We start from the raw sequence: 9,538 nt of genomic DNA, 5'->3' as shown, positions 1-9,538 counted from the left end.
ATTCTGTAAAAGATTTTTGCAATTCTATAAAGCCAATTAAAAGATCCATCGAAAAACGATAATGTCGGTAAATCATACGGCTGCAGGATCCCCAAGGGGATGCTAAAGCTATATAAGGCCGAACTTCCTCGACGTCGGTAATGTCAACTCTGTCAACTAAAGCAAAGGCCGAACTGATATTGGAGACCTCGCGTGGTGACAACGCGAAACTCCGGTTTCAGTGTTACCAACTAATTTCAGGTTCTATGAAGTGGTGTATGTCCGTACACGTACACACACCACTGAATTGCTCACACGGACGCACGGTAGAGAGACATATGCTATAGACGCGGCAACGCCGCGCGGCGTTGCCGCGTCTATGGATTCTTTAGCAATACGGCCTGAACCTGAAAATGCTTTCTGGCCGTCCGTAGCAGAAGGCAGTAACGTATCAAGGCTGATAAGCACCCGCTTTTTATAAATTACATATATTCTTATGCACACATGTGCGTATATATATATAATATGTATCTAATTATTATGTGTATGTTTATAATTGTCTGATGACAAATAATAACAGTAGCATAATTGAGAATGTGAATTAGTATACATAGTATGTATTGACGCGGGTACTTATTAGACTTGGCAATTTACTGCATCTCTTGCACCTCAAATAATTTTTTTCTTGTAATGTAAATGAATGATGTAAAACTCTTTCAAAGGATCTATCCATTATTGATGGGGTAAAATAATAACTTCTATAACAAATGCAATAAATATTAAATTTATAGTATTGATTTATATAACTAATTTTATTCTGTCCTTATATATAGAAAAATATACACTCAGTCTTAGCATCAGAGTAGAGGGTAACGCAGCTGATGAACAGTATAGATAACAAACTGAATAAAAATCTTAATTATTATAACATAATGATATTAATAAGATTTTTATTCAGTTTGTTATTATATCTATACTGTTCATCAGCTGCGTTACCCTCTACTCTGATGCTAAGACTGAGTGTATATTTTTCTATATAAAGACAGAATAAAATTAATTATATAAATCAATACTATAAATTTAATATTTATTGCATTTGTTATAGAAGTTATTATTTTACCCCATCAAGAATGGATAGATCCTTTGAAAGAGTTTACATAAAAAGCTCAGCGTTGGAAACCTCATATTATTCATAATTCTCCATTATTTGTTTAAATCTACGCAGGTTCCTTTTCAGTAAGATTGATAGTCTGAAGTAATAGGTGATGGCAAAAAATCTGAAATTATTGCACTATTATGCAGAAGCACTAAGAATTTAAATATATATTTTTATGCATATTAAAAGATATATTAGCAATCAGTCTAATTAGAAAAAAGATGTACCAGATAATAAAAAAGAAATTGTATATAAAAAAATGGTTTCTAATATGTATTCAGAGAATGTTGATTTATCATATTATTCTTTCAAACTTGCTTTCCTCCTTTTGAAAATTTACACCAAGAGAAACTTTTGTAACATATTACTTTGTATTGATTTTTTTTTAACATCTTTATTTCTTAAAAGGAAACGAAAACCGTAGAAAAGAAAATTATTAAACTTATTTTTATTGTGTTGAGAATTCATTCAATTTTATCGCTACGTGTCTCAACTTCTCTTGTTCAAAACAAAAAACTATAATTTATAGCTTTTGATTTTATATATAATTGTTAAATTTCAGTTTTGTCAGATGCGATTTGTGCGAGCTTATTTCGTGGAGCAAATATTTTGTTGCGTTTTCGAGAGTGTTTATCCGATCATTAGCGAAGCGACGCGATGCATTTATATTTGATCACGAGGGACTATGCGCAAATTTTCGCATTGTTTGCGGATTTTATAACTTTATTGACGAATATAAGATCTAATATCTTTCGCATAATTGATTTACGATTGCGTTTTATTGAGGCTCAGATGTACACCCGTCTGCATCACGTCAATAAAAATCTGGCAGCAAAATGTGTATGAATTCATTCGTTTAGCAAAGGATGCACGTTGACCTTAGAAGCGCACGTTGGAATTTCATCCGGAGGGAAAAAACTTTGTCGCGTTTTTTTAATCTTTCTGATTCTTAAAATAAATTCTTCGTGTATATTTTTCGCGCTCATAATATTATTTGATTTTTGCAGATTAATTTTCTTTTCATGCATGAAATATATTTTGGCAACTATGCCGTCTATAGGAAGAAATCTGTCGGACTGTGCTAACTCGGACCACGTGCGTTTCTGACGTTTAGATATTAGTGAAATTCGGTTAGAAAACAAAAAAATGACCTGTCTCGTTTCTTGATAGAAATTCGAGATGCTAAATACTAATTTATTGGGTGCGTTCGGGAAGACACTATTAGTGCTATTTGCTTATTTTATCCTTGTTTTACACCTGATGAACGATAAAGATAGAATGATGCAATAGCGCTAATAGCGCGCTTCCCGAACGCAGCCATTGTGTTATAAATTCGACGTTCGCTTTTCGCGTGAGACTGGCATCGGCTTCCTATGTCGCTAAACGGGCCTTTTTCAGTTGGATACGTTTTTTTTCATTATAATATACAGAGGAGAAGAAGCTAGGGATAGTGGGATAGGTAGACATACATTTTGTACGACAATATCGGGGGTCTATCGTTAGTACGATTATTTTTTCTCTAGGCCCGGAGCCTCGTCCACGATGACAATATCGCGGACACGGGACGTCTCCAGAATCGTGCTCCGATTACTTTGTACTAAGAATAATTCTGCATAAATTTCTTTTGTGCCTTTATATCATATGTATTTTTCAAGCAAAGTTCATTTGCAGAATTTACGCGATGGAAGATATATGTATACATATATAAACACACACGTGTGTGTGTGTGTGTGTGTGCGTGTGTGTGTGCGTGTGCGTGTGCGTGTGCGTGTGCGTGTGCGTGTGCGTGTGCGTGTGCGTGTGCGTGTGCGTGTGCGTGTGCGTGTGCGTGTGCGTGTGCGTGTGCGTGTGCGTGTGCGTGTGCGTGTGCGTGTGCGTGTGCGTGTGCGTGTGCGTGTGCGTGTGCGTGTGCGTGTGCGTGTGCGTGTGCGTGTGCGTGTGCGTGTGCGTGTGCGTGTGCGTGTGCGTGTGCGTGTGCGTGTGCGTGTGCGTGTGCGTGTGCGTGTGCGTGTGCGTGTGCGTGTGCGTGTGCGTGTGCGTGTGCGTGTGCGTGTGCGTGTGCGTGTGCGTGTGCGTGTGCGTGTGCGTGTGCGTGTGCGTGTGCGTGTGCGTGTGCGTGTGCGTGTGCGTGTGTGTGTGTGTGTGTGTGCATCTTCCATCGCATAAATTCTGCAAATGCACTTTGCTTGAAAAATACATATGATATAAAGGCACAAAGTAAAAAAAGTTTATGCAGAATTATTCTTATTGTTAGTACAAAGTAATCGGAGCATGATCCTGGAGACGTCTCATGTCCGTGATATCGTCATCGTGGACGGGGCCTGGGGCCCACAGAAAAAATAATAAAAATAATATGTATGTGCGTATGCGTATGCGTGTGCGTGTGTATGTATATCTATGTTCAATTGCATTACTGGTTTATGTAATATTATTTACTTTCGACAGTAACAATAAAAAAATAATTTTATATATGTATTTTCGTTTATATTTCCCAACATTTTATCAACGAAATAATAAATACAGTTTCTTGTCCTAAATAACATTACCGTTTTTCTTTCTTCAAATATACCCTAGAATCCTAACACCACACTTCCAAAAAATCCTGATTTTACCATACTAATACGTTATCCAGTATACTAAGAGAGAGAGAGGGACAGGGATGGAGAGAGGGAGAGAGAGAAAGAGAGAGAGACAGACAGAGAGAGAGAGAGAGAGAGAGAGAGAGAGAGAGAGAGAGAGAGAGAGAGAGAGAGAGAGAGAGAGAGAGAGAGAGAGAGAGAGAGAGAGAGAGAGAGAGAGAGAGAGAGAGAGAGAGAGAGAGGAATAAATGGGTGCATGTAAATTACATACATAGGAGAGAAAGGAATGGGCGCGTTCAGCAGACCAAGCCGCTGAGTAGCAATCGAACGTGATTGGCTCTTACTTTTAGAACCAACCAATCAACGCAGAGTGTTATAAGACGAACTCAACAGTTGTGTCTGCTGAACGCGGCCAATAATACGAGAGATATCTGTTATTGTCTAACGAGGCATCTGTTACGACATATCTGCCAAAGCTCGTTCTTTGAAACGGCTTTATAGATCGCAAAATCCTTTTACAGGAGTAAAGTATAGATACTAATGAAGAGTGGGAATATAAAGAAAGTAGTGATAATTGGAAAAAATGTAAAAATGCCTAACGAGGCACCTGTACGACATATCTGTCAAAGCTCGTTCTTTAAATAAACGGCTTTATAAATCGCAAAATCCTTTTACAGGAGTAAAGTATAGGTACTAGTAAAGAGTGGGAATATAAAAAAAGTAGTGATAATTGAAAAAAATGTAAAAATAGCCGCGTTCAGCAGACACACCTGTTGACATGATGTACAGATGCCTCGTTAGGCATTTTTACATTTTTTCCAATTATCACTACTTTCTTTATATTCCCACTCTTCATTAGTATCTATACTTTACTCCTGTAAAAAGATTTTGCGATCTATGAAGCCGTTTCAAAGAACGAGCTTTGACAGATATGTCGTACAGATGCCTCGTTAGGCATTTTTACATTTTTTTCAATTATTACTAATTTTTTTATATTCCCACTCTTCATTAGTACCTATACTTTACTCCTGTAAAAGGATTTTGCGATGTATGAAGCCGTTTCAAAGAACCAGTTTAGACAGATATGTCGTTGAGTTCATCTTATCAACACTCTGCGTTGATTGATTGGTTCTAAAAGTAAGAGCCAATCACGTTCGACTGCTACTCAGCGGCTTGGTCTGCTGAACGCGCCCAATGCCTAACGAGGCATCTGTACGACATATCTGTCAAAGCTCGTTCTTTGAAACGGCTTCATAGATCGCAAAATCCTTTTACAGGAGTAAAGTATAGGTACTAATGAAGAGTGGGAATATATAAAAAAAGTAGTAATAATTGGAAAAAATGTAAAAATGCCTAACGAGGCATCTGTACATCATGTCAACAGGTGTGTCTGCTGAACGCGGCCATTTTTACATTTTTTTCAATTATTACTAATTATTTTACAATCCCACCCTTCATTAGTACCTATACTTTACACCTGTAAAAGGATTTTGCGATCTATGAAGCCGTTTCAAAGAACGAGCTTTGACAGATATGTCGTACAGATGCCTCGTTAGGCATTTTTACATTTTTTCAAATTATTACTAATTTTTTTATATTCCCACTCTTTATTAGTACCTATACTTTACTTCTGTAAAAGGATTTTGCGATCTATGAAGCCGTTTCAAAGAACGAGTTTAGACAGATATGTCGTTGAGTTCATCTGATCAACACTCTGCGTTGATTGGTTGGTTCTAAAAGTAAGAGCCAATCACGTTCGACTGCTACTCAGCGGCTTGGTCTGCTGAACGCGCCCAATGCCTAACGAGACATCTGTACGACATATCTGTCAAAGCTCGTTCTTTGAAACGGCTTCATAGATCGCAAAATCCTTTTACAGGAGTAAAGTTTAGGTACTAATGAAGGGTGGGATTGTAAAATAATTAGTAATAATTGAAAAAAATGTAAAAATGCCTAACGAGATATCTGTACCACATATCTTTCAAAGCTCGTTCTTTGAAACGGCTTCATAGATCGCAAAATCCTTTTACAGGAGTAAAGTTTAGGTACTAATGAAGGGTGGGATTGTAAAATAATTAGTAATAATTGAAAAAAATGTAAAAATGCCTAACGAGATATCTGTATCCTATATCTGTCCTGGTTCGATTGCTGTGTAGGAACCAGACAATGTAGCCAACCCCGAAACTGCCCACAGCTGCGTGCGCCATCGCGCCATCTCTCGCAAGATCCGTGAACTACTGCTGTGACATGATTGCTGCTCTGCGTGAATATTTTTGTGAAAAATATACACGATCGTTTCAAAGCTCTCATTTTTATTCTAGGCTTTCAATCTCAATTTCAAAGGTACGTTATTGTTTGTGCACGTCTTCTGAAGGGTGGGAAAGTTTAATTTCGTACATATTACGTATACAACTGTTTATATTAGAAAATAAGGTTATGAGGTGACAGCATTTTTACATTTTTTTCAATTATTACTAATTATTTGACAATCCCACCCTTCATTAGTACCTCTACTTTACTCCTGTAAAAGGATTTTGCGATCTGTAAAGCCGTTTCAAAGAACGAGCTTTGACTGTAATTGTCGGTAATTTGAACGGCTTTAGCATCCCCTTAAGGGCTGATATCACATAGCGTTTTTTCTTGGCTGCACTATCGCCCACTAGTGCAACACTAGTGCAATATTGTTGCAATATTGTTGCACTAGTGTTGCACTAGTATTGCACTAGTGGGCGGTAGTGCAGCCAAGAAAAAACGCTAACAGTCTCCGATTAGTCCCGGTCTACAATAGGTGTTTTAAGGGGATCCTATAGTGAAGGCCGAACTTCCTCGATGTCGATAATGTCGAACATTTTTAATTCCGTTCTAATTCGTTTTCTATCATTTTCTATATTACCGGCCTATATCTGCCCTTGTCTAACGAGAGGCATCTGTCCTTGTTTCGATTGCTGCGCCATCTCTCGCTACACGCGATACTGCTGGTCCGGTGTCATCACGTATATTACGTTCACGTAATCGTACTTTTCGTTTAACTTTTTTGTTTGGAGTCTCAGCCTAATTCTACAAACGGTATGATATTCCTTGATGTCTACTGAATGGACCTGCACCCTCATTTTGTAACATCAAGTTGTAGAATTTTTATACGAAGCAAATATTGTTAAAGTGGATTTTTTTTTATTATTTTATTTACTTATTTTGTTACAAAATCGGTGGTCGTCCACAGAGTAGAGCACATACTTTAATTCTGTGCAAGATTTTTTCAAATCCATAAAGCCAATAAAAAATTAAGCGAAAAGTACGATTGTCGGTATTACAGACGGCTTTAGGATTCCCTTAAGGGTGCCATTACATGGAGCGCGGAAACGCGGAAACGCGGAAACGCGGAAAGAAAGTAACTAGATTCCGCGTTTCCGTCGCTTCATTCTATCCCATTTGAGCGGAACAGCGGAGCTTCACGGCTATAGGGCACTTATGCATTAGCGCTTGTTCTACCGAATAGTTTATAACAATTAAATCACTTTTCCAATTTCACGGAGAACTGTCCACAATATTCTAAGCGGGATAGAATATATTATAAAAATACATAACCTATCTGAGGTATCTGAGTGCAACAGTACAGAGAAAAAGAACGAACATTTGACGCGCTCGTTCCGCAAGTTTATTTCTCCTTATATTGCCTGCGTTCGTTTTCTTCCACTGGGAACATATACTATTAAAAATCTATAATATACGTAACGTACCCTATATATTTTTAGTATAGTACATGCTCCCAGTGGGAGAAATTGGGAGAAAACGAACGCAGGGTACATGGAGCACAATTTGCGCGGAAAAGCGGAACAATATGGTGATAACTAGACATTTATATTCCTTTATTAAATGTGTGTTGACTTAATTCATTGCAATTTGTATTAGTATGCTTATCTTTTCAGTTTATTTATTGAATACAAGCATTTTAATCAATAAATACCGCTAAACATTCTTATTTTATAATTCCCTATTCCGCTTTTCCGCGCAAATTGTGCTCCATGTAATATAAGGCAATCAAATGAACGGAACGGATCGACGGAAATCTAGTAAATTTTGTCTTCCGCGCTTCCGCGTTTCCGCGTTTCCGCGCTCCATGTAATGGCACCCTAAGCCCTAAGCCTTAAAGCCCGGTGTCCACGATGCGAGAACTGTGTCCAAGTTTCGATTTAAGCCAATCAACTTGCAGCTCTTACAGAAAAGTAGCAGTTTCATTGGCTTAAACCGAAACTTGGACACAGTTCTTGCATCGTGGACACCAGGCTTAAGCCTTGTGTACACGATACTAGAAATCGGTCCGAGTTTCGGTTTAAGCCAATAAAACTGCTGCTTTTCTGTAAGGCTGCAAATTGATTGGCTTAAGTTTTGTGTACACAATACTAGAAATCGGTCCGAGTTTCGGTTTAAGCCAATAAAACTGCTGCTTTTCTGTAAGAGCTGCAAGTTGATTGGCTTAAACCGAAACTCGGACCGATTTCTAGTATCGTGTACACAAGGCTTTAAACCGAAACTCGGACCGATTTCTAGTATCGTGTACATACACAAGGCTTTAAGAAATTGTTCAATCACAGTTGAATTTGAGGAGAATAATTGACTGTTACTACGTTTACGCGAGCGTTACTTCTGTAGTAACTTACGATAATTCACTCGTTTACGCGGAGTAAATTATCGCAAGTTACTACAAAATCCCGTTTACGCGAAGGAATTATCGTAAGTTACTACAAAAGTAACGCTCGCGTAAACGTAGTATGTGATTGGTCAATTTCTTAGGGCTTAGGGCTTAAAACACCTATTGTAGACCGGGACTAAAGCCTTGTATACACGATACTAGAAATCGGTCCGAGTTTCGGTTTAAGCCAATCAACTTGCAGCTCTTACAGAAAAGCAGCAGTTTCATTGGCTTAAACCGAAACTCGGACCGATTTCTAGTATCGTGTACACAAGGCTTTATGCGGGGTCTACAATGCGAGTCGCAAGTCGTGAGTCGCAAAAATTGACCAATCACAGTCGATTATTCTCCTCAAATTCGATTGTGATTGGTCCATTTCCTACGACTCACGACCCACGACTCGCCGTAAGAAATTGATCAATCACAGTGGAATATGAGGAGAATACTCGACTGTGATTGGTCAATTTCTTAAGGCCATTGGTCAATTTGCCGAAGTCACGTCATTAATCGCTGTAGGAGCGATTAAACCCGGCCCAGTCGAAAACGCTATTTGACTTTAAATTGTGATTAACTTAATCGGTGATTAATAGAAAACCATCAAACAATATCTTATTTTTTTATATAAATAAAATTATTAATTTCTTGTATTCTTTGATTTGTAAAACAAGATTAGAAACATTAAAATGTATATTTATTATTGACTACGTTTACTCGGCGGCTTGTAATCCGGTTGAATAACACTATAATACCGTATATATGTTATTCGATTCAAAAAATTTTTTTATTATAATGATCATTTAAATATGAGTCTTTTTTGATACTTAAACTACAACTTTTTTAATATATAAATATCAAAAATTGATTCAAATGTTTATAGTATTAAAATAGGTTCATATTTAAATAATCGTTATAATCAAAAGAAGAAAAATTTTAAATCGATCGGATAGTATACAGTAGTTATTAAACCGGATTATAAGCAGCCGTGTAAACGTAGTCAATATAATTATATACGAATTGTGTATAATATGCATTTGATAGAAATTAATGGATGGTACGTTTCTAATAATTCACTAGATTGCACGCGTGCTAAAAACGACGAGTCGCATCGCGCGCATTGGTTACAATTTTCAAGCA

This window comes from Temnothorax nylanderi, unplaced genomic scaffold (genome assembly GCF_030848795.1).
Source record: "Temnothorax nylanderi isolate EJ_2023f unplaced genomic scaffold, tnyl_v1.0 TNYL_tig0394_pilon, whole genome shotgun sequence".
NCBI classification, from domain to species: Eukaryota; Metazoa; Arthropoda; class Insecta; order Hymenoptera; family Formicidae; genus Temnothorax; species Temnothorax nylanderi.
The sequence above is the reverse complement of the archived record's forward strand: the minus strand, read 5'-3'. Positions refer to the sequence as shown.